We start from the raw sequence: 10,852 nt of genomic DNA, 5'->3' as shown, positions 1-10,852 counted from the left end.
CCTCCTCCTCTTCCCTGCATCCTCTGACCCTTCTTCCATCTCTTCCTAAAGTTCCTTCCTCCAGATTTGGGCTTGGCCTCGGCTCCTTCCTCCTCCAACAAGAGGCCACTTGGTGTTCCCTTCCTGGCCTAATGCCGAGCCTTGCTTTTCCCCTTGCGTTTTCCGCGCCTGCCCATTGCCTTCCACCTCGCTTTCCAGGTTCGTCTACCTCACCTTCCCCCACACTCTCCCCAAGGCGAAGGGGGTCTCCGTCCTCCACTGAGGTGGAGAGGTCTTCCTGGTCCAGTTCTTCCTCGGCGCTGCCACCCAGTGTTGGATATGGGAAATCAGAAAGCCCCAGTGGTGTGGCCTGGGAAGAGGGAGTGAGAGGAGAGCAGCAACCTGATGGCTTCTCCGTCCCCAGTGCACTCTTTTCCAGTGACAGAACAATCCCCAGCAAGGAAGCCAAAGCATTGATCCTTTCCCAGGGACAGTACGATGGGACCCTGAAGGGAAAGATATAAATGCTGAACGTGGACCCCAGACCCTCCGTGCTTCTCCAAGTAAAAACAATGCCCAGTTAAAACAGATTTACAAATTCTCACAACCCATTTCCTGAGCATCCAAACTGATGGCTGACCCTAGACTCCCCCATCTCGCCCAATGAAACAGACCCAAACTGACAAGCTCATTAATTAAGTCACCTCTCTGTATAACCTAAATAAGCATTGGCTCCCCCTTGGGCCGATGGCTCATTTCCACCAGGAAAGTGGGTCCATCATAGGTATGATTCCCAATCCTGAATAAAGGCTTTGGCTGGTCCGTGAAGTTTGCATCCAGCCGGGTCCTTTTGTGCTAACACTCTGGGTCAGCAGCCCACAGGATGCCAGCAGCTGCCCCCATAGGAAGAGCTCCAGGGAGTGATTCAGAGAGCTGCAGTGGTGGCCTGGGCAGCCTCCGCCAGGTCCTCACTTCCAAAGCCACTTATTTCAGCTTTAGAGACCCTGGTCTCAGCATCCACAGCCATGCTGCCCTCTGACCGGGCCTGTGGGGCTAGCTGCCGCCTTTTGGTGACAATTCTCCCCCCAGCTGCCTGGGCAGTGAGCAGCAGCCCAGGCCCAATTGGATCAGCTTGTTTCAATCTTCCTTCCCTTCCCTCCCCCTCCTCTCCCTCTCTCTCCTTCCTGGATGCCAGGAGCTGAACAGCTTTCCTCTGCCACACCCTCCTTCAGCCATGATGTTCCGTCTCACCTCAGGCTCAAAGAGCCAGAGCCGGCCAACCACAGACTCAAAACTGCTTTCAAGATTGGGAAGCACTGCCGAAGAGCGAGGGAGAGGGCAGCTGTAGAGGGTCTTGCTGAATTGGCCAGGTTGGCCTCTAACTTGAGATCCTCCCACCATGCCTGGCCGTCCAGAATCAAGTTTACATAGATCCTGAACAGTGTTATGAGAGTCCAATCAGTATTTGTCACCTTTATTTTAAAACTAGCATTTGCAAGCACCAAAGTTATCAACATGGATTGGTTTGACCAAAAACCAATGATACTTACAACCAAATTTTGCAACCAAAAAAAAAAATCCTACTTTGGGTTCCATTTAAAGATAGGACTGTGAAGACCTTCATAACTGGTCAACCCCCTGGATGACAAAAGTCTCTGCTGGATCCCAGAGAGTCTTCTCATATCCTGGGACCAAGTCCACCGAGTCCTTTTCCTTCCTATTCTGGGAAGTCATGCCGTCGTCATAATGGCACCCTCTCTGCCGCTGCTGCCAGGCCTGGTGTGTCACTATGCCCCACTCAGCTGTTAACCCACTGCTGCCTCGTGGGCGTTGCCAGCCTCCCCAGTCAGAGACAGCAGACTCAGCAGGCAGCATGAGCATCAGCACATTTGCTTGGTTCCTCTGGACTTCCAAGTCCCGTGGGGGCTTCTCCAGACATCTGTGGGGTCTGGAGAGGATGAGGAGTTCCAGAATCATCTGAAGGATTCTGGCAAGAAGGACTCCCACTCAGACTTGGCCTGGACACTTGCTAGAGTGGCTTTAGTGAAATTGCTGCAGGTGGGAGATGTTGTCTCCAAGAACCAAAAGGGCTGGAGGCTGCAGAGCCAGCACGCCGGCCTAGCTACGCACCAAAATGTCTTCTTGAACCACAGCCCAGATAGTCCTCAAGATGCTGATGTGGATGACAGGGCCTTTATGTCTTCGTTCAGGCCCATCTGCCCTTAGTTAGCCAAGACTGGGTGGCAGGCAGTGCATATAACCAGGGGAGGTCATTCACAAAAAGTCATTCTTTCCAAAGACAATACACAAATGGCTAAAAACACATGAAATTATGCTCAACATCACTAGCCATTAGGGAAAGGCAAATCAAAAAGTACACTGAGGTTGTACAGGTGCATGTCTGCAATCTCAGCAGCTCGGGAGGCTGAGGCAGGAGGATCACAAGTTCAAAACCAGCCTCAGACCCTAAGCAACCTAGTGAGACCCTGTCTCTAAATAAGAAATTTATAAAGGGCTGTGGATCTGGCTCAGTGGTTAAGCACTCCTGGGTTCAATCCCTGGACCCAAAAAAAGGTACACTGAGATGCCATTTCACATCTTCTGGGATAGCTACGATTTTCTTTTAAAAAATTAAAAATAACAAGTGATTGGCAGGGATGTAAAGAAATATGAACCCTCACATATTGCTAGTGAGAATGTAAAACGGTCCAGTGTCTGTGTTAAGAAAGATTGGAAGTTCCTCAAAAAAGTGAAACCTAGACTTGCCATATATCTGATCCAGTAATTCCACTTCCAGGTATCTACCTGAAGCACTGAAAACAGGTGTTCAATCAAAAACTTGTACCCAAATGTTCACAGCATTAATCACAGTGATCAAAAGATGGGCACCCAAAAGTCCATCAATGGGTGAATGGATAAACTGGCACATCGACACAATAGAGCATTATTCAGTCACAAAGCTGACTGAAGTTTTGATACATACTGAAATGTGTGTAAATCTTGAAAACATTATACTAATGAAATAAGATGCTGAGGCCATATATTTTTATTCTATTTAGATGAAATGTCCAAGTAGGCAAGGTTGGGTGCAGTGGTGCATGCCTATAATTCCTATGACTGGAGGTTGAGGCAGGTGGATTGCAAGTTTGAGACCAGCCTCAGCAACTTAGTGAGGCTGTAAGCAACTTAATGAGACTCTGTCTCAATAAAATATAAAAAGAACTGGATGTGGCTCAGTGCTAATTGCCCCGGGTTTAATCCCTAGTACCGCCCGCAAAAAAAGTGTCAAAGCAGTAAATGTTATATTTTGTGTATTTTGCAAAAATAAAAAATAGAATCTAGAGAGAAAAATTGCCTCTATTTATAGACAGCACGATCATGTACACAGAAAAGCCCAAAGAATATGCAAAAATAATACTAGAATTAAGTGAATTTAGAAAAAATATAGGACAAAAGGTCAATATAAAATATCAGCAGCATTTTTGTATACTAACAATAGGAAATTAGGAATTAAAAATTTGCAATCAGTACCATGTACAATAACATTGTATAGGGATAAATCTAACAAAATATGCACAAGATTTACATGCTGAAAACCAGAAACATTCATAACAAAAGTCAAAGTCAACTGAATTGAGATATACAATGTTCCTTAATCAGATGATTCAATTCTAGTAAACTGTCAATCTCCCCAAATTGATTTTTAGATTCACCCAATTCCAAGCAAAGTTCCATGAGGTTTTTGGAAAAAATGACAATAGTGTTCCAAAATTTATCTAAAAAAATCAAAGAAGTAGAACAGCTAAAAGCAAAAAACTTTGAAAAACAAGAACAAAGTTGGAGAACACACTCTACCTGATTTTAAGATTTGGCATAAGCTATAGCAATCAAAACAGTATGGTAATGATAAACAGACACACACAAGTATTGCACTAAATGGAGTATACAGAAATAAACTCAGGCATACACAATTACCTTTTGACAAAGATGCCACAATAATTCAATGGAAGAAAAAAATAATCTTTTCAGCCATTGGTCCTAGAATAATTGGACTATCTTTATGAAAAAGAAAAGAGAAAAAGAAGGAGAAGGAGAGGGGGGAGGAGGAAGAGGAGCAGGATGAGAAGGAGGAAGGAAGGAAGAAGGAAGGAAGGAAGGAAGGAAGGAAGGAAGGAAGGAAGGAAGGAAGGAAGGAAGGAAGGAAGGAAGGAAGGAAGGAAGGAAGGAAGGAAGGAAGGAAGGAAGGAAGGAAGGAAGGAAGGAAGGAAGGAAGGAAGGAAGGAAGGAAGGAAGGAAGGAAGGAAGGAAGGAAGGAAGGAAGGAAGGAAGGAAGGAAGGAAGGAAGGAAGGAAGGAAGGAAGGAAGGAAGGAAGGAAGGAAGGAAGGAAGGAAGGAAGGAAGGAAGGAAGGAAGGAAGGAAGGAAGGAAGGAAGGAAGGAAGGAAGGAAGGAAGGAAGGAAGGAAGGAAGGAAGGAAGGAAGGAAGGAACCTTGACCCCTATATTGCTTCATAAAGAAAAATCAACTCAAAATAAATTGCAGGCCTAAATGTAAAGCCTAAAACTCTAAAACTTCCAGGAGAAAATCTTTGTCATCTTGGGTTAGTCAAAGATTCTCAGATAGATCACCAAATGGCTTGTACTTGATCCTTTTCCACCTGTATGTCCCCTCAATGAGTTGATTTCATCTGTACCCTTAGCCCTAGTGCTACATATCCTGACCCCTTTGCATGACAGTGGTGACCTCAAAGCAAAATTACTAGGTACTGTGCTTGTAGAAGCAAGATGGAGTTTAACTGGACCATTATGGAGGTGAAACCAATGGTTCCCTCCTAGTGGGCTGATGGTGACAAGAAAGGCCAGCAAGTACTGAGTTCTAGGAACCGGGTGGGCAACATAACCATGGTCTGCTCATTTAGGGTACTCTGGAAAGGTCAGTGAGAGGGTGGGACAGCTGTGATGTCCACTAACCTGGAATCTAGCAAGATTCCCCCCAACCAAGGTGCTCTAGATCTTGGACGTGGGGAATCACAGGTGGACATCAACAGAATATGTGAGCCCCAAATCCCCCAAGCAAGTAAGTCATTTGAAAAAGAGGTGCATTTTACACACAAAGGAAAGCAGGTAGTGAGGCTGCAAATCATCATGGAGGCAAGGAGGCAGGAGGATGGCAGGAAGGTCAAGATTGCATATGCTTTTGGACTGAAGACTGAGGGACTGATAATATTAAAAGCGTAAGTGCAGCTGGAGGAGATGAGGTCACAAGAATGGCTCAAAAGAACACCCAAGCAAGGGGGCTACAGCTCAAATCCCGAATGAACCACCTCAGAAAAGAAACTACAGAGAGTTTTTCAAGATGGCAGAATAGAGGAGGTCAAGTTCCTGGCTGCTCCATAGTGTGAAACCAAGAAAGCAGACAGGCACCTTCTCTGCAAGGTGGGTCAACAACGACAACAACAAAAAGTGCGAGACTTTACTGGAATTTAAAACTGGACATTCAAAGTAGACCAGGGACACAGGAGGAGGTTGGATATAATAAAATAAGGAAAATATCCCCAGAGGTATAGCCACTGCTGTTACTGGGCCAGAAGCACCAGCCAGAGTGGTCCCTCTGTGAGCACAGTACAGGGATAAGGGAATCAAAGGAAGCTGCATTTGGGGAGGAACGAGGTAGTCTGTGTACAGTGTTCAGAGATTAAGGACTTTGCCTGGCAGACCTGAAAGATGCACTGCATGACATCCATGTGCAGAGAAAGAAGCCACCATCCCTCCAGGTGGCTGCAAGGACAAAGGGAGGAACCACTTAGCAGCTGCTGCGTGGGGACTGGCACCTGAAGGTGCCAGGACCCAAGTCCTGGCAAACCTGAGTTTGGCCTGAAATACAGCCCAGTAAACACACACTGCATGACACAGTGTGCTTGAGTGACCAGGAGAAAATCAAACATGGAGAGAGGGTCACACAGGGGACAACTGGTCATGGAAACCCACCCAACTTCACCTTTGCACCTCCAATCTGAATGCTTGCAGGACCTGCTGGGAGAGATGCATTGGTCGGAACTTGGAAGGGACAGTTTTGGAGAGATCGGAGACTGAAACCAAGACCAGGAATTGTGGGGTCTGCAGGTGATGTAGGGGACTAAGAATTGGCTCCTCCTCCACATGAGTGGAACCCAAGGGAGATCTCTGGGGTCCAGTCTTCCAGCAAGGAGCAGCAAGTACTGGGCCCTCGAGGTGTGCTGAGTTAGACTCTCCAGACCAAATGGCATTCAGCAAAGAGCCTGGAGCCCACCCAAGCCTAACTCCACCTCTAGGAATTCTGCCTTGGGAATTGCCTCTCTCACTCCAGCAATCCAGAGGGCAGAGCATCGCGCTCTAGAGAACCCACCTAACACTGCTGAGAAGAGAAGCTGAGAACATTTTGAACTCCAACAAAAAGAATTCTTTAACATTTCATCAGGATTTTTTTTTCTATTCTTTTCCCTTTTTTAAAAAATTATTTTTCTCTATTTAATTGTGACCTTGATGGTACACGGACATTTATATATTTTCATATTTGTTTTTTTCTCACTTCTAGAGTTTTTGAAGCCAGTCATTTTTCATGGATTAGTTTTTTGTAAAATATTTTTAATTTTTAAAAAAATCTTTATATTTTTTCTCCTGTTTTATTGATTCTCTCTTTTCTTCTGCTAACAACCAATCTCTATTGTACTCTTTTACTCTTCCTTTAATCTTTTACTTCTGTCTTCTCTCCTCTTCATAATCATCACATCCTATAACACTTCTGTTCTCTCCCTGTCCACCATTTGAAATTGTAAACTCTTTTGCAAATGTACTGTTTTTATTATAGGCATAACTGATTATATCATTTCTGCCTATTGCAATAATTAGCATTGAAGACATCATAGTAGGAACTATTTGGTTTAATGCTGTATATTGTTTGCATTGGTTGTTGTTGTTATTTGTCTCCCCCTAAGCAGTGAGGTACTGGAAACCTTCAGGGACACTACAAGTCTACAGGGTAGAAACTCTGTTGCCTCAGATCCATACTGTTAGATGGGTAGACACACAAACAACATGAAAAAGCAAGGGAAAAAATCACACTAAAGAAACCAAGATACTTCAATAACAATCCATCGACACCACAGTGGAAGAAATATCAGAGAAGTAGTTTAGAATGTACATAGTTAAACTGATCTGTGAAGTAAAGGATGGTATAAGAAATGAAATCAGAGAGAAAACACAAGAAGTGAAAGATCACTTCAATAAAGAGGCAGAGATCCTGAAAAAAGTCAAGCAGAAATCCTCGAAAGGAAGGAAACAATAAACCAAATTAAAAATTCAATAGAAAGCATCACCAACAGACTAGACCACTTGGAATACAGAACCGCAGGCAATGATGACAAAATATATAATCTTGAAAACAGAGTTGACCACAGAGAGATGGTAAGAAACCATGAACAGAACCTCCAAGAATTATGGGATAACATGAAAAAAACAAATTTAAGATTTATCAGGATAGATGAAGGCACAGAGATACAAAGGAATACACAATCTTTCCAATGAAATAATACCAGAAAATTTCCCAAATTTAAATAATGAAATGAAAAATCAAATGCAAGGGGCTTCAGGACCCCAAATGTACAAAATTACAACTGACCCACACCAAGGCACATTATAATGAAAATCCCTAGCATACAGAATAAGCATAGAATTTCAAAGGCTGCAAGAGAAAAATATCAGATTACATGTAAGGGGAAACCAATTCCAATCTCCACTGACTTCTCAACCCAGCCCCTCAAAGCTAGACGGTCCTGGAATAATATATACCAAGCTCTAAAAGAAAACAGATGCCAACCCAAGAATTCTATGTCCAGCAAAATTAAGCTTCAGATTTGAAGATGAAAAAAATCTTCCATGGTAAACAAGAGTTAAAAGAATTCACAACTAGAAAGCCTGCACTACAGAATATTCTCAACAAAATATTCCACGAAGATGAAATTTTAAAAACCACGTGAAAATCAGCAAAGGGAGGAACTACACTAAAGCAATAGTCAACAAAAGGAGAAACTAATTCAAATTAAAAACTAGAAATAGGGCTGGGGAGATAGCTCAGCTGGTAGAGTGTTTGCCTTGCAAGCACAAGGCCCTGAGTTCGATCCCCAGTACCACAAAAAAAAAAAAAAAAAAAAACTAGAAATAAACCAAAATGACCAGGAATACAAATCCTATCTCAATAATAACCTTGAACACTAATGGCCTAAAAGCATCAATCAAAAGACATAGATGGCAGATTGGATTAAAAAAAACAAGACCCAACAATCTGCTTTCTCCAAGGGACTCACCTCATAGGCAAAGATATCCACAGACTGGAGGTGAAAGGATGGGAAAGAACATATCACTTATGGATCGTGTAAACAAACAGGGGTTTCCATCCTTGTATCAGATAAAGTGGGCTTCAAGCCAAAGTTAATCAGAAAGGACAAAGAAGGACATTTCCTACTGCTTACGGGAATACACATCAACAAGACATAACAATCATAGATATTTATGCCTCAAACAATGGAGCATCTACTTATATCAAACAAACCCTTCTCAGTTTCAAGAATCAAATAGACCACAACACAATAATACTGGGTGACTTTAGCACTGTCATCGCTGGATAGCTCCTCCAAAAACTAAAGAAGCTAGAGAAGTAAAAAATACAATTGATCACTTAGACTTTATAGACATATAGAATATTCCATCCATCAATGACTGAATACACTTTCTCCTCAGCAGCACAAGGATCCTTCTCTAGTACAGACCATGTTATATAAGCTGTCACATATGTTGACATGAAATCATATTATTACCTTGACATACTTTTAGTAGCTTTAGTTATTTTGGTAGCTCTCTTTCCACTGATATTAATTTTTGTATTCTTGCTTTTTTCTTGATTAGATTTGTTTGATTTTATCAACTTTTAGCTGTATCATTTCTTCTCTATTTCATATATGTCTGCTCCTACTCTTATTTTTCCTTCCTATTACCTAATTTGAAAATAATTTGAAGATTAATCTTGCTTATTCTGTTACATGTACTTTAAGTTATAAATGTTCATCTGAGTATTGTTTCATCCCGGAGATTCTGATATTCTAAGTTTTATTATCACTTATTTCAAAGCACTTTTTCTTTACTTTTCTTTTTCTTTCTTCCTTGACCTGTGAGATATTTATAAGTGTGCCATTTAATTTTGAAGTAGTTGCCACTTGGGAGTGGGTTCTACATAACTTAAGGTGATTGTTTTCTTTTTCTTTTCTTTTCTTTTTTCTTTTTCTTTCTTTCTTTCTTTTTTTTTTTTTTTTTTTTTTTTTTTTTTTTTTTTTGGTATTGGGAATTGAATGCAGGGGCACTCGACCACTGAGTCACATCCCCAGCCCTATTTTGTATTTTATTTAGAGACAGGGTCTCACTGAGTTGCTTAGTGTCTTGCTTTTGCTGAGACTGGCTTTGAACTCTTCATCCTCCTGCCTCAGCCTCCCAAGCCACTGGGATCACAGGTGTGCACCACCGCATCTGGCTAAGGTGATTGAATTTTAATGTAATAAATCATGTGAGAAACACAGTCTGCAGATTTCAAATTTTAAAAAAAGTAATGGTAATGCTTTTTATATTGATTGCATTGGTTACATACATGTCAAAACTGATCAAACTGCATACTTCAAACATGTGCATTTTATTGTACTTCAATTTTACTTCAATAAAGCTATAAAGAAAAAAGAGAAGGAAAGCAACTACAGCTGGGAACCAAGGGCACTTGCCTGTAATGCCAGTGAGTAAAGAGGCTGAGGCAGGAGCATTGCAAGTTCAGGGTCAGCCTCAGCAATTTAGCAAGACCCTGTCTCAAAACAAAAAAACAAAAAGGGCTGGGGATGTAGCACCCTGGGTTCAAGCCCCAGTACCAACCCCCGGCCAAAAGAAAAAAAAGAAAAGAAAGGAAACCAACCACCTGACTCTTTCCGGTGCCGACAGTCCTTCCCCAAGACCTGCAAGTTCTTGCAGGACACACAGTGGACTGGATTAAGATGTGACACCTGTCCACTCCTGCAGCTTTCCTGTGTATTTCTCGCTGGTAGAGAAGGAAAGTTCCAGGGGCTTTCCCTTGGTCCTTACTATCATAATACCCCTCACTCAACAGGCAAAGAGAAAAATGAGGGATTTTTCCAGTTGCCAAGAATACCTCCAGGAATCTCCATACTGCTTTCTATAGTGGTTGCACCCATCTGTAGTCCTACAATTAATTGCAAACCCAGAAAATAAATTATGGGGTGGGTTTTGGATTTGTGGAACTCATTAGGCCCAAATACGAGGGCCCACATCTTTTAAATGTTTTTATTTGTTCTAATTAGTTATACATGACAGTAGAATTTATTTTTAAATAATTTTTAGATGTTGATGGACCTTTATTTTATTCATTTATTTATATGTGGTGCTGAGAATCAAAACCAGTGTCTCACACAAGCTAGGCAAGCGCTCTACCACTGAGCTACAACCCCAGTCACAGTAGAATGCATTTTGACACATCATACATAAATGGAGCATAACTTCTCATTCATCTGGTTGTACATGATGTAGTTACACAGGTCATATAATCACATAGGCACATAGAGTAATAATGTCTGATTCATTCTACTACCATTCCTACCGCAGGCTCCCTCCCCTAACTCCCCTCTGTTTAGTCCAAAATACCTCTATTCTTATTGTGAATTAGCATCCACATATCAGAGAAAACATTTGGCCTTTGGTTCTTCGGGATTGGTTTATTTTGCTTAGTATAATATTTTCCAGTTCCATTCATTTACCTGCAAATGCCTTAATTTCATTCTTCTTTAAGGC

Source organism: Sciurus carolinensis, chromosome 16 (assembly GCF_902686445.1).
Source record: "Sciurus carolinensis chromosome 16, mSciCar1.2, whole genome shotgun sequence".
Lineage (NCBI taxonomy): Eukaryota > Metazoa > Chordata > Mammalia > Rodentia > Sciuridae > Sciurus > Sciurus carolinensis.
Note: the sequence above shows the minus strand (reverse complement) of the source record.